Source organism: Tachyglossus aculeatus, chromosome 1, assembly GCF_015852505.1.
Source record: "Tachyglossus aculeatus isolate mTacAcu1 chromosome 1, mTacAcu1.pri, whole genome shotgun sequence".
In the NCBI taxonomy this organism is placed as follows: domain Eukaryota; kingdom Metazoa; phylum Chordata; class Mammalia; order Monotremata; family Tachyglossidae; genus Tachyglossus; species Tachyglossus aculeatus.
The window spans coordinates 34137912-34151634 of record NC_052066.1 but is presented as its reverse complement, the minus strand read 5'-3'; the positions used below and the strand labels follow the sequence as shown (position 1 = coordinate 34151634).

At 41.9% G+C, this 13723-nt stretch overlaps 1 protein-coding gene across 1 annotated transcript in view; it reads right to left on the bottom strand.

Moving 5' to 3' along the window:
* Window positions 1-13350, bottom strand: part of ZBBX (zinc finger B-box domain containing) — a 123937-nt gene extending 110587 nt beyond the window's left edge. Inside the window, 1 exon segment of the mRNA XM_038748666.1 lies at window positions 13285-13350. The gene's annotated coding sequence lies outside the window, so the exon portion shown is untranslated.
* Between the last annotated feature and the right edge of the window lie 373 nt (window positions 13351-13723).

The following is a 13723-nucleotide window of genomic DNA, read 5'->3' as shown; positions in this document are numbered from 1 at the left end:
AGTGCTCAAAAGACATGATTGATCGATTGATTCTTGGTGACTCAGTTCTTTCATCTGTAGCATGGCCTAGTGGCAAGACCACTCTGTCTCCCCCTTTTAGACTGTAAGCCCACTATTGGGTAGGGACTGTCTCTATATGTTGCCAACTTGTACTTCCCAAGTGCTTAGTACAGTGCTCTGCACACAGTAAGCGCTCAATAAATACGATTGATGATGATGATGATGATGACCATGGGCTTGGGAGACAGAAGATGTGAGTTCTAATCCCGGCTCCGCCACTTGTCTGCTGTATGAATTTGGGCAAATAATTTAACTTATCTGTGCCTCAGTTACCTCATTTGTAAAATGGGGATTAAGATTTTGAGCCCCATGTGGGACATGGACTGTTTCCAGCCTGATTAGCTTGTGCCTAGTACATAGTAAGTGTTTAACAATTACCACAATTATTATTATCATTATTAAAATAGGGACTACGACTGTGAGCCTTAGGTGGGACAGTTACTTTGTCCAGCTTGATTCTCTTAAATCTACCCCACTGCATAATATAATGCTTGGTACACAGTATATAATATACCATAGTATACATAGCTCTTCTGATGCTCAGGCCCAAGCTCTACCCAATAGGCCACACTGCTATTTTTAATTAGCATTTATTCTTTTCTCCCCAGTGCTGTCAATGTGAAATGGGGTGTCTGTATTATTTATTCAGATCGAGGAATCATTTATCTATTTCTGAGAAGACTGACATCAGCTCAGATCTTACCATATAAGATATTCAACCTGCACTACATTAAAGGCTTGAAAGAGCCTACTGCAGCACAATTACAATTTGGAAGTAATTAAAGTGGCCTGCAATCAATTAATGCTATTGATTCAAGTCATATTCTGGGAAGAGCGCTGTAGTAAGCACTCAAGAGGACAATTGAGTATTTGGCCGGGGACTCTGACTACAGGATATTGCCCAGTGGGTGACTAAAACATTAAAGATTGAAGATTAAAGGAAACGCACTTATGACATCAGGGGCATGATCTACTCTGCACATTTTTTAAAAATGGAATTAAGTGTCCTCTCAGGGTCGCACCTGGAGAGTTTCCACTACTCTACCAGTCTTGACTACAAGCGGAAGAGTCAAGCAGGGGCATTCCCATTCCTTTCCTATCTTAGGCAGCGGCTAGCTACAGGAGGCCTTCCCAGACTGAGCCCCTTCCTCTCCCCCTCGTCCCCCTCTCCATCCCCCCCATCTTACCTCCTTCCCTTCCCCACAGCACCTGTATATATGTATATATGTTTGTACATATTTATTACTCTATTTATTTATTCATTCATTTTATTTGTACATATCTATTCTATTTATTTTATTTTGTTAGTATGTTTGGTTTTGTTCTCTGTCTCCCCCTTTTAGACTGTGAGCCCACTGTTGGGTAGGGACTGTCTCTATATGCTGCCAATTTGTACTTCCCAAGCGCTTAGTACAGTGCTCTGCACATAGTAAGCGCTCAATAAATACGAGTGATGATGATGATGATGATGAAAGCAATCTGTTACATGTTAAAACTCCCCTGCACTGGGCAGCAGCAGCATGGGAGGGAGTCGAGGGCGGAGACTCAAGTTGACTGTGCAGAAGGAGGCAATGGTAAACCAAGGCAGTGAGTTATTCATTCATTCATTCAATTGTATTTATTGAGCGCTTACTGTGTGCAGAGCACTGTACTAAGCGCTTGGGAAGTACAAGTCGGCAACATATAGAGATGGTCCCTACCCAACAACGGGCTCACAGTCTAGAAGGGGGAGACAGACAATAAAACAAAACGTGTGGATGGGTGTGGATAGAATTAAAGCTAAATGCACATCATTAACAAAATAAATAGAATAGCAAATATGTACAAGTAAAACAAATAGAGTGATAAATCTGTACAAGAATATATACAGGTGCTGTGGGGAGGGGAAGGAGGTAGGGCGGGGGGGATGGGAAGGAGGAGAGGAAAAAGGGGGCTCAGTTATCTCAATTGATTGTTCACAGTCAGTTACAGATCAATCTCCTTGTTCTCTCTTCTTCCCACCTTCTCACTACCATATTTGACTAGTCTTCCAGCACTTAGAACAGTGCTTTGCACATAGTAAGCGCTTAACAAATACCATTATTATTATTCTGTATTTTTACCCAGAAAACTCTGTGGGTACACTACCAGAACGATTGCAGATGGAAGTGGGGCATTCTGAGAGATGTGTCCATGGCATTGCTATGGGTCAGAGATGACTCAAAAGCATTTTATGAAGTACTTACTAGGTTCCAGGCACTTCATTAAGCACTAGGGTCGATACAAACTAACCAGGTTGGACACAGTCCACATCCCAAATGGGGCTCACGGTCTTAATCCCCATTCTACAGATGAGGGAACTGAGGCACTGAGAAGTTGAGTGCCTTACTCAAGGTCACACAGCAGACAAGTGGAGGATCAAGGATTAGAACTCAGGTTCTTCTGACCCCCAGGCCCGAGTACTAGCCATACACATTTTAGAAAAACTGAGCGATCAGGGCTAATCTGCACTATCAATATCTTAACAATTAATAGCATTAATTGTTTCTGTAGGAAAGAAGCAAACATCTGAAGCCTGTCATATAAGCAGCACCAGATTTACAACCATTATGTTGTGTGCAATTTAATAAAAAAAAATTTTTAAATTCAGCTGGCATCTCACTTCAGTCAATGTAAGTAGTGAAGTTTCTTCTCAATTAGGTGTTTTATCAGGCCATACCACATCAGACAATTCTGTGAATTAAGACAGGAAAACTGTATTTACTAGTCATGCTGCTTTGACCATTTTCTTTAATTAGGCCCACAGAAGAGAATTGTTCACCTTCTTGGGGAAGCAGTGATACTGCCAAGGTGGTGACTTGAATAATCCTTTTTTAAAACATATATTAGAGCTTTCTGATTATTCTTGCCTTACTAATCACTTCAGACAGTATTGATTACAATCTGTAGACAAGCTCTTTGTATGTCAGGCTACGGTACATCATCAAAATATTGAGGAGTTTTTGTAATTAGGTATCTGATTTAAACACACAGCCATTTACCTATCCATAAGATTAGGCCTGATGGATCCCAATTAACTACAGTTTTACTGCTAACAGGTCAGGAATGAGAAATTGTTCATAAAGAAACCAGCTGATCAATTAAAGATATTTATTGTGTACTTACTGTATGCAGAGAACTGTTCTAGGCAAGTGGGAGAGTTCAATTCAATAGAATTAGTTTGTAGACATCATCCCTGCCCGGAAAGAAACTTACAGTCTAGACGAGGAGTTTAGCACATAGAAAACTGCAAACCACTCCAGGACTATTCACTTGGATATCCAGATATCAGGCCAACATCATTCAACTCAACTACATCCTCACCTGCTTTAATCCTTCCCTCTCTTCAACTCAGCAACATTATTTATCCATCCTTATTGATGGCCATTCCCATTGCCCTCACCAGTTGTTTTAGATATTTAACTCCATCCTTAAACTCCCTATCCCCAACTCCCCAATCTCTTCCCCCTGATGACTTGGCCATGTACTTTATTGATAGAATTGAAACCATAAGGTGTGATCACCTTAAAATCTCCCCTGATCTTCTCCAGTCCCGCACTTTTCCTACCCCTTCTTCAACTCTCCCATCTTTCCCAGAAGTATCACAAGAGGATATTATCACAAGTGAATATCTCAAACCTCCTCTCAAAATGTACCCCCACCATCCGCACCTTTGAACTCATTCTTTCATACCTTAACAAAATGCTTGCCTCCTAACTTCTTCTCTCCCTGACTGTCATCTTCAACTGTGGTCTCCAATGGCTTTTTCCCCACTGCTTCCAAACATACTCATGTATCCCTATCCTAAAAAATACTCACTACAGTTCCCTCTAGTTATAGCCCCATCACCCTTTTACCATTCCTCTCCAAACTCAATCGATCATATTTGAGTGTTTACTATGTGCAGAGCACTGTACTAAGCACTTGGGAGAGTATGATATAAGAGAGTTCATAGATACTGTTCCTGCCCACAACATCCATGAGAGAGTTGTCTACATTCACTGCCCCAACTTTCTCTCCTCCACTTTTCTCCTTGATGCTCTCCAATCTGGCTTCTGGCCCTTTCACTCCAAGGAAATGTCCCTCTCAAAAGGTCACCGATGCTTTCTTTCTTGCCAAATCCAAGGTCTCTACTTCACCCTACTCCTCCTCTACCACTCATGCCTTCAACATTGCGGTCATCCATCCCCTTCTCCTATAAACATTATCTAACCTTGGCGTGACTGACTGTTCACTCTTGGTTTTTCTACCTGGCCATTCATTCCCAGTCCTTTTCGCAGACTCCTCCTCTGCCTTCCATCCTCTACCTATGGGAGTCCTTCAGGGTTTAGTTCTGGGTCCCCTTCTATTCTTCCTCTACCTCCACTCTCTTGGAGAACTCATTCACTCCCATAGGTTCAACTACTCTCTCTGTTGCATGTGATTCTCAAATCTACATCTCCAGCCCTGATCTTTCCCCTTCTCTGTAGCCTCATATTTCCTCCTGCCTCTGGATAGCTTTACTTTGATATGCTGCCTATGCTTCAAACTTAACATGTCCTCCAAAACAGAACTCCTCACCATCCCACACAAACGCTGTTCCCCCATCCCTGACTTTCCCAGCACTGTATACAGTCCCACCATCTTTCCTGAATTACAAACCCATAATCTTTTCATTAACCTCAACTCATCTCCCTCATTCTACCCACATATGCAATCTGTCACCAAATGCTGTTGGTTAAACTTTCACAACGTTGCTAAAGTCCATGCTTTCTTCTCCATCTGAACTGTTACTATGCTAATCCAACCGCACTATTCTATCTTGCCTCAACTATTGCATCAGCCTCCTTGCTAGCCTCCCTACCTCCTGTCTCTCGCCAATCCAGCCCATACTTCACTCTACTACCCAGATCATTTTTTCTAAAAAAAAAGTTCAGTCCATATTTCCTCATTCCTCAAGAACCTCTAGTGGTGGCCCATCCACCTCCACAGCAAAGAGAAACTCCTTACCATTGGTCTTAAAGGACTCAGTCACCTTGCCTCATTGATTTCCTACTACAACACAGCACACTTACTTTGCTCCCCTAAAGCCAATCTACTCACTGTACCTCAATCTCATCTTTCTCTCCATCAACCCCTAGCTCACTTCCTGCCTCTGACCTGGATTCTCTTCCCCTTCAAATCCAACAGACCATCACTCTCCCTACCTTAAAAGTCTTATTAAAATCACATCTCCAAGAGAACTTCCCCAAATAAGCCTTCTTTTCTCCTACTCCCTCTCCCTTTTGTGTCAACCTTCCACTTGGATTTATACCCTTTCAGCACATGAAAGTCACCTCATCCTCAGCCCCACAGCGCTCCATAGCGTACCATTTTCATGCCTGTCCCTTTCTTTTTTTATGGCATCTGTTAAGTGCTCACTATGAGCCAGCCACTGTACAAAGCTCTGGGTAGATTCAAGCTAATCAGTCCATGTCACACAATCTTAATCCCCATTTTACAGATGAAATAACTGAGGCACAGAGAAGTGAAGTGACTTGTCCAGGGTCCCACAACGGACAAGTGGCGGAGTCAGGATTAGAACCCAGGTCCTTCAGATTCCCAGACCCACACTCTATCCACTTAGGGCAAACTGCTTCTCTGCTGATAGACTGTAAGCTCCTTGTGGGCAGAGAACATGTCTAGCACTTCTATTACACTGTACTCTTCCAAGCACCTAGTGTAATGTTATGCACATTAAGGTCTCAAATACTATTGATTTACTGATATTTGGAAAAACTCTAAAATTAACAGGATTAAACTGCATTTTTATTTAAATTTCAAACAAAACAAGGATGTAGTAATACTTATTTAAATATAAGGACTTAAGTAAAAATAGGGGGGAAAATCAATTTAAGAATTTAACCATTCCCAAATGATTGTAAACTGCATTAATAATTGTGGTATTCGTTAAGCTCTTACTTTGTGCCAGGCACTGTACTAAGCACTGGGGTGGATACAAGCAAATTGGGTCAAATGCTGTCCCTGTGACACACGGGGCTCACACTCTTAGTCCCCACTTTACCTAGAAGTCAAGTGACTTGCCCAAGGTCAAATAAAAGACAAATAGCAGAGCCCGAATTAGAGTCCCGGTCCTGCTGACTCTCAGGCCTGTGCTGTTTCCACTAGGCCATGCTCCTTCTCCAATAATTATGGTATTTGTTAAGCACTTACTATGTGCCAGACACTGTTCTAAGCGCTGGGGTAGACATATTAGCTGTATATATGTATATATGTTTGTACATATTTATTACTCTATTTATTTATTTATTTTACTTGTACATATCTATCCTATTTATTTTATTTTGTTAGTATGTTTGGTTTTGTTCTCTGTCTCCCCCTTTTAGACTGTGAGCCCACTGTTGGGTAGGGACTGTCTCTATATGTTGCCAATTTGTACTTCCCAAGCGCTTAGCACAGTGCTCTGCTTACTTAGTAAGCGCTCAATAAATACGATTGATGATGAACCCCCATCATCGGACTCCAAAGCCTGTGCTGTTGCCACTAGGCCATGCTGCCATTCTGCATTACATTCTAAGATTAAGGGTAAACATTATAGTTTATACTTCTGTACGCTCCATTAGGAATTTAATTCAGTATTCTATAAATAAACATCATTTAAGGTACAACTGATTAATCATATGTGGATACATTTTGCTGAACTTCAAGACTCATCAGTCAATGTTTTCCCTACGCTTAATGTTCTTTATTTAAGGCTCCAGAAAGAATTATTTCCCCTAGTAGAAAGAGCAGGGACTGGGAGATTCCTCTGGGATATCATGAGCCAGTTATTTCATCTAATTAAGGCTTCAGTTTTCCCATGTATGAAATGGGAATTAAGATAGATTTTGAACCTGAGTGGGATGGGGCCTGTTGTACAAACTGATAATCCTGTATCCAGTCTAGTGCTTAGTATATAGTAAGCCTTTAATGAATGCCACAATTAATTCACACGTTCATTTTCATCATACTAATTGCTATTTATTGACTGCCTTCAGAGTGCGAAGAAGGGAATTAAGTGCTTGGGGAGTATAACAGAAGCAAAACACAATCACCGTCCGCTTGGAGTTTACAATGTAATGGGAGAGGCAGACATAAAAAGGTTTATACGTAATGGGAGCTAGGGGAATAATAAGCTTATAACACGAAGCAACAGTATAAAATAGCTGAATCAATAATTGAACCCCCAAGTGAATATGCAAATAAAAGCAGGATATGTGCATAATTATAAGGAGAGGAATGAAATATATGAATACTAAACATAGTGTGACTTGATAAAGCAAAGCTTCTCCTAGGGAAATCGAGATTTGAGAAGGCTTTGAATTTGGAAATACCGCTGATCTGCAAAATTTTGCCTCAGGGAGGAAGTTCCAAGCCGGGTTCCAAGGGTGCTTAATAAATGAATCAAATTCACAGAGGGAACATAATATTCCATGGTGCTACTTGAAGTGGTATTAACTCCAATGCGGCACTTAAAAGCCGTGTTAGAAAGGATAACTTCAGAGCATTGAAAATATCTGAAGCTCATTCTTTACTCTCAGTGCAAATCTCTGAGATTATTCATACATGAATTTGGGCTGCTAATAGTTGAAAAAGGCTATTAATATTTTTGTGGCATTTATTAAATGCCTACTATGCACCAGACACTGTACTACACATTGGGGTAGACACAACCTAATCAGGTTGGACATAGTCCTTGTCCTACATAGGGCTCAGGGTCTTAATCCCCATTACACAGATGTGGTAACTGTGGCATAGAGAAGTTAATTGACTTGCCCAAGGTCACACAGAGGACAAGTAGCAGAGCAAGGATTAAAACCCAGTTCCTTCTGACTCCCTTCCCTGTGCTCTTTCCACTAGGATATGCTGTTTCTCAGAAACTGTAAAAATAGGAAAAAAATTAGCATTCCGATACTGCAAAAACAAATATTTACTGCATCCCCACTTAGTAACAATAGTAATGTACAATATGGCACATTGTCTATATACACTTCTCAGTACTTTCATAAGCAATAATTTCACCTCATTTATCCATAATGACACCTACAAAAATATATTATGTTTCCCAATTTATAGCAAAGAAACTAAGTGATAAAAGTTACTTAAAGTTAAAAGTTAAAACCTTCTGCACCATACAACCAGAAAACCAGATTTTAAAACCTGGCTTCCTGTTCATTTGCATATTATTTCCATTGCTGTTAAGCCAGAATTGTCTCATAAATATTTTTTACCTTCAATTTTCTCTGGATCCCACTGCCAAAGCCAGGTATCATTCCATCTTTTTCTTGCCAGTCCTGACCAAACTCCTCAAATGGCTTGTATACCCTGGTTGTCTCCATTTCATCACATCCAATTTCCTTCCTGGCTCCCGCTCTCTTCCAAGTCACCTATCCATTTGGATCTGCACCCTTTAAGCACTCGATATCAATCAATTATATTTATTGAGTGCTTATTAGGTGCAGAGCACTGGGAGAGTACAATACGACAGAACGTTCCCTGCCCTTAACAAACTTACAGTCTAGAGGGGGGAGACAGCCATTAAACATGAAGAAATAAGTAATTTATAATGTATAACAAAGATATGTACGTACATTTAGGTGTGAGGAGATATCAAATCTCAAAGGTTCATAGGCAACACAGAAGGGAGAGGTAGCCAGGGGAAAGAGGGCTTATTCGGAGAAGGCATCTTGGAGGAGATGTGACATTATGAACATGCCACCCTCAGCCCCACCACATTTACGAATATTTCCATAATTCATTTTAGTGACTGTCTCTCACTCTAGATTTTAAGGTCGTTGTGGGCAGGGATCGTGTCTACCAACTCTGCTGCATTACACTCTCCAAGCATTTAGCACGATGCTCTACATACAGTAAATACTCAATAAATATAGTTGATTGACTGTACGATCAGGTTTTGTCCCCTACAACCCAATGACTATCTCCAAGGCCACCAATGTTCATTCATTCATTCAATCCTATTTATTGAGCACTTACTTTGTGCACTGTACTAAGCGCTTGGAAGAGTGCAATACAACAATGAACAGGCCCATTCCCTGCCCTTATTCTTGCCAACCTAACAGACTGTCCAGTGTTCAAATGCTCTTTCGGCATGCTGTGATATTGTGAACCACTAACACCTACCTAACCATGGATTGTCTGACATAGTCTCTCCAGAATTTCCTCCTACCTCTCAGTTCCTCTCTCTGTCTTTTCTCTTCATCCTACTCTCTAGGTGTGGTTATACCTCAAGTCTCAGGCCTGGGAACTCTTCTCACCTGACTTGCTCCCTTTTTACAGCCCATCTCCCCATCCCACAGAACTTAAATGCAGTGCTTAGAACAGTGGTTGGCACATAGCAAGCTCTTAACAAGTACCATTATTATTAGATCCATAATTTATGTTAATGTCTGTCTCCCCCTCTAGACTGTAAGCTAATTGTAGGCAGGGAATGTGCCTGTTATATTAATAACATTAATAACAATTATAGTATTTGTTAATTGCTTAATATGTACAGTGGTATTAAGCACTGGGGTGGATAAAAGCTAATTGGGTTGGACATAGTCCCTGTCTCATGTGGGTCTCACTGTCTCAATCCCCAGTTACAGAGGTAACAGGCACAGAGAAGTGAAGTGAGTTGCCTAAGGTCACAAATCCACAAGTGGTGGAGCCGGAATTAGAACCCATAACCTTCTGACCCTCAGACCTGGGCTCTACTCAATATGCCATGCTGTTTCTCCAAGTGCTCTCCCAAGTATTTTATTCTCCCAATTGCTTAGTTATGTTCCACACACAGTAAGCAGAGCATTGGAAGCAGTAAGATTGACTGACTAACAATTAATACTCATTCCCTTTGGGCATCTAATCAGCTCCCACTGTTTCAGCAACCACCTCTATGAAGATGCCTCCCAAGTTTACCTCCCTAGTCCCTATCTTTCTCCTCTCCAATCTCTCATTTCCTCCATCCAAGACATCTCTATATGAATGACCCAATGGCACCTCAAGCTCAACACACCCCACTTTTCATCTTCCTTCCCCAATCCTCTTCTCTACCTAACTCCACCATCAAATTTGCCAAAACCACCATGCTCCCTGCCTCTCAAGTCAGTTCCTCTGGCCTCACCCTGACTCATTCCATTCATGCCAAATCCTGTTCACAATAATTTCAAAATTGTCCCTTCCTCTCTTTTTTCTAAAATACTATTTATTAAGTGCTTAGTAGGTGTCAGATACTGTACTAATCACTGGGTAAATACAAGATAATCAAATTGCCTACTGTTCATGACCCTCATGGACCTCATAGTCTTAATCCTTGTTTGCCAGATAAGGTAACTGAGACACAGAGAAGTTAAGCTTGTTTCAGAGTTTTGTAGTATTTGTTAAGTTTTTACCATGTGTCAAACACTGTTATAAGCACTGGGATAGATACAAGGTTATCTATAATTCAGTTCTTTAGATTAATGTCTGTCTCTGTACTGCAAGCTCATTGTGGGCAGGAAATCTGACTGTTTATTGTTACATTTTATTCTCCCAAGCATTTAGGACAGTGCTCTGTGCACATTAAGAACTCAATAAAGATGACTAAATGAATGAATGCAGTCAATTAAGTTGGACCCAGTCCCTGTCCCAGATAGGGCTCACAGTCTAAAGTCATCAGCAGGCAAGTGGAGAAGTGATCCAAGTTGCCAAAATGCTGGTCCTGGCACTCATCCTAATCGCAACTCAACTGCTGCATCAGCCTTCTAGCTCATTCCCTGGCTATGGTCTCTCCTCCCAAGTTTAAACTTTACTGTGTTGTCTGCAATATTGTTCCTAAGACACAGCTGTGCACATATTTCCTCACTCCTCGGAAGGTGGTCTATTCCTTTCAGTGTCCAGCATGAATTCCTGACTCTCAGGACTTAATAGCTCTCAGTCAGTGTTATCACCCTACTTATCTTCCCTCCTATCCCACTAGTTCCAGTTGGAATACTTTACTCCTATAAATCCCACCTGCCTCTTGTGTTTTAACTATTTCCCCCAGCACCCACCACTTGTTCTGCCTGGAACTCCCCACTTTTCACACCCGGCCCATCACCGCCTTCTCCAACTTCAAGGCCCTTCTGAAATCCATCTCCTACAAGAGCTCTTCCCTGATTAAAATCTAATCTCCCCCCCCAACTGTCACTTTGTCATTTGAGCATGACCTAACCTGAGAGTATTTTTTTAATAGTGGGTCATGTGATGCAGAGTGTGCGAATTGTTTATTGATAGCAACAGTGACATATATAGCCTGGTAATTATTCCAAAATTTATTTCATCTTTAGCAGTAATGAAAAAGTATTAGAAGTTTAAATGCTCAATAAATATAATTACAAAAGTGAACAGTTGCAAAACTCTACCTGAAATTTATTTGACTTTTTCTCCCCCTGTAGACTGTAAGCTCTTTTGGGAAGTGATTGCATCTATCAACTCCTTTGTATTGTACTTCTCAAGCTCTTAGGAAGGTGTTCTGCACACAGCAAGCACCCAGTAAACACCAGTGATTGATTAATTGATTAATCAAACAAGCCAATGAGAATACTGGTATGTAATAGGCAGAATCCAAAACTATGCAATTACCTTCAGATTCAATAACTAATAATAATGGCATTTGTTAAGCACTTACTATATGCAAAGCACTGTTCTAAGCGCTGGGGAGGACACGAGGTGATGAGATTGTCCCACATGGGGCTCACAATCTTCATCCCCATTTTACAGATGAGGGAACTGAGGCACAGAGAAGTTAAGTGACTTGCCCAAAGTCACACAGCTGACAATCGGCAGAGCCACAATTTGAACCCATAACCTCTGACTCCCAAGCCCGTGCTCTTTCCATTGAGCCACACTGCTTCGCTGCTTAAACTAATTAATTTAATTAATTTATTGCTGGTAAGATGACACCTGTTGGCACTCAGTACGAAATAGTAGCTTTAGGCAGTTAGCTAGGTCTTTCTGGCCTAGGGATTCATATGTGCTAGCTACTTCGGTAAAAAAAAAATTACTAAAATTCACAAGCAGGCTGCATTTTGCACTGTACTAAGCACTGGGGTAGATTTGAGGTAATTAGTCCCTGTCCCACAGAGAAGTCAAATAACTTGGCCAAGGTCACACAGCAGAGCCAGTAATAGAACCCATGTCCTGACTCTCAAGCCCGTGCTCTTTGCCAGTGGGTGCTTCTCATGCCATTTAATCATGACAACCCAAAGTGCAAAACCACCCTAACTACAAAGCCGCTTACATTTCCAAAGCTTCGGGCCGATTAGAGCCTCCGTGGGGATGTCCCGCTTACTGTTCCTGGATATTGATAACGATGCAATCACAGCGAGCTGTTTGTATTCCAGGCTGGGGTTTCAGTCTCACTCCATCACGGGCTCAGTCTCCTCTCTCCGACCCCTGACAACCCTGTCCTCTGGGAGCCCGTTTCTTTCATTCATTTATTCAATCGCATTTACTGAGCGCTTACTGGGTGCAGAGCTCTGTACTAACTGCTTGGAAGGTACAATTCAGCAACAGAGACAATCCCTGCTCAACAACAGGCTCACAGTCTAGAAGGGGGGAGACAGACTTCAAAACAACTAGACAGGCACCAATAGCATCAATATCAATAAATATAATTTTAAATATATACATACCATTAATAAAATAAATAGAATAATAAATACGTCCTTATATACACAAGTGCTGTGGGGCGGGCTAGGTTATCGGCTGCTTCTCCTGATGGCCCACTCGTCCGGCCGTTTGGCTAACACGGTGCAGGCAGCCTTCTCCTGAACCCCTGGAAATCATCATCATCATCATCATCATCAATCGTATTTATTGAGCGCTTACTATGTGCAGAGCACTGTACTAAGCGCTTGGGAAGTACAAATTGGCAACAAATAGAGACAGTCCCTACCCGACAGTGGGCTCACAGTCTAAAAGGGGGAGACAGAGAACAAAACCAAACATACTAACAAAATAAAATAGAATAGATATGTACAAATAAAATAAATAAATAAATAAATAGAGTAAAAAATATGTACAAACATATATACATATATACAGGTGCTGTGGGGAAGGGAAGGAGGTAAGATGGGGGGGATGGAGAGGGGGACGAGGGGGAGAGGAAGGAAAGGGCTCAGTCTGGGAGGAAGGGGCTCAGTCTGGAAATCTGACCCCCTTTCGACTTACCGAGACGAGTCTGGTCTCGTCGGCTTCAAATGTTCACCTCGGCCCTCCTTCCTCATCCTCCGTGGTTGCCAGGCGACGCGCGGCTCCCATCGCAATCATCAGCGGTTGCCAGGCGACGCGCGGCGCCCATAGCAACCATCAGCGGTTGCCAGGCGACGCGCGGCGCCCATAGCAACCATCAGCGGTTGCCAGGCGACGCGCGGCGCCCATAGCAACCGGAGGCGTCCGGGTTATACCACGCTGCCATCCCCAGGGGGAAACACCTCCAATTCATTTCCAGTTTCTCGCAGAGCACGAGGAGGGAGAGTCCATTGTAAGAAAAGGGGCGGGGGGAAGAAGCAACTTCAAATAAGAAAACAAACCGATAGAGGAAGAACTACTTTTTCGTTCATTCTAGGATTAATCAGGAGTAATTAGCGCTTAGTCGGTCAGTTAGTCC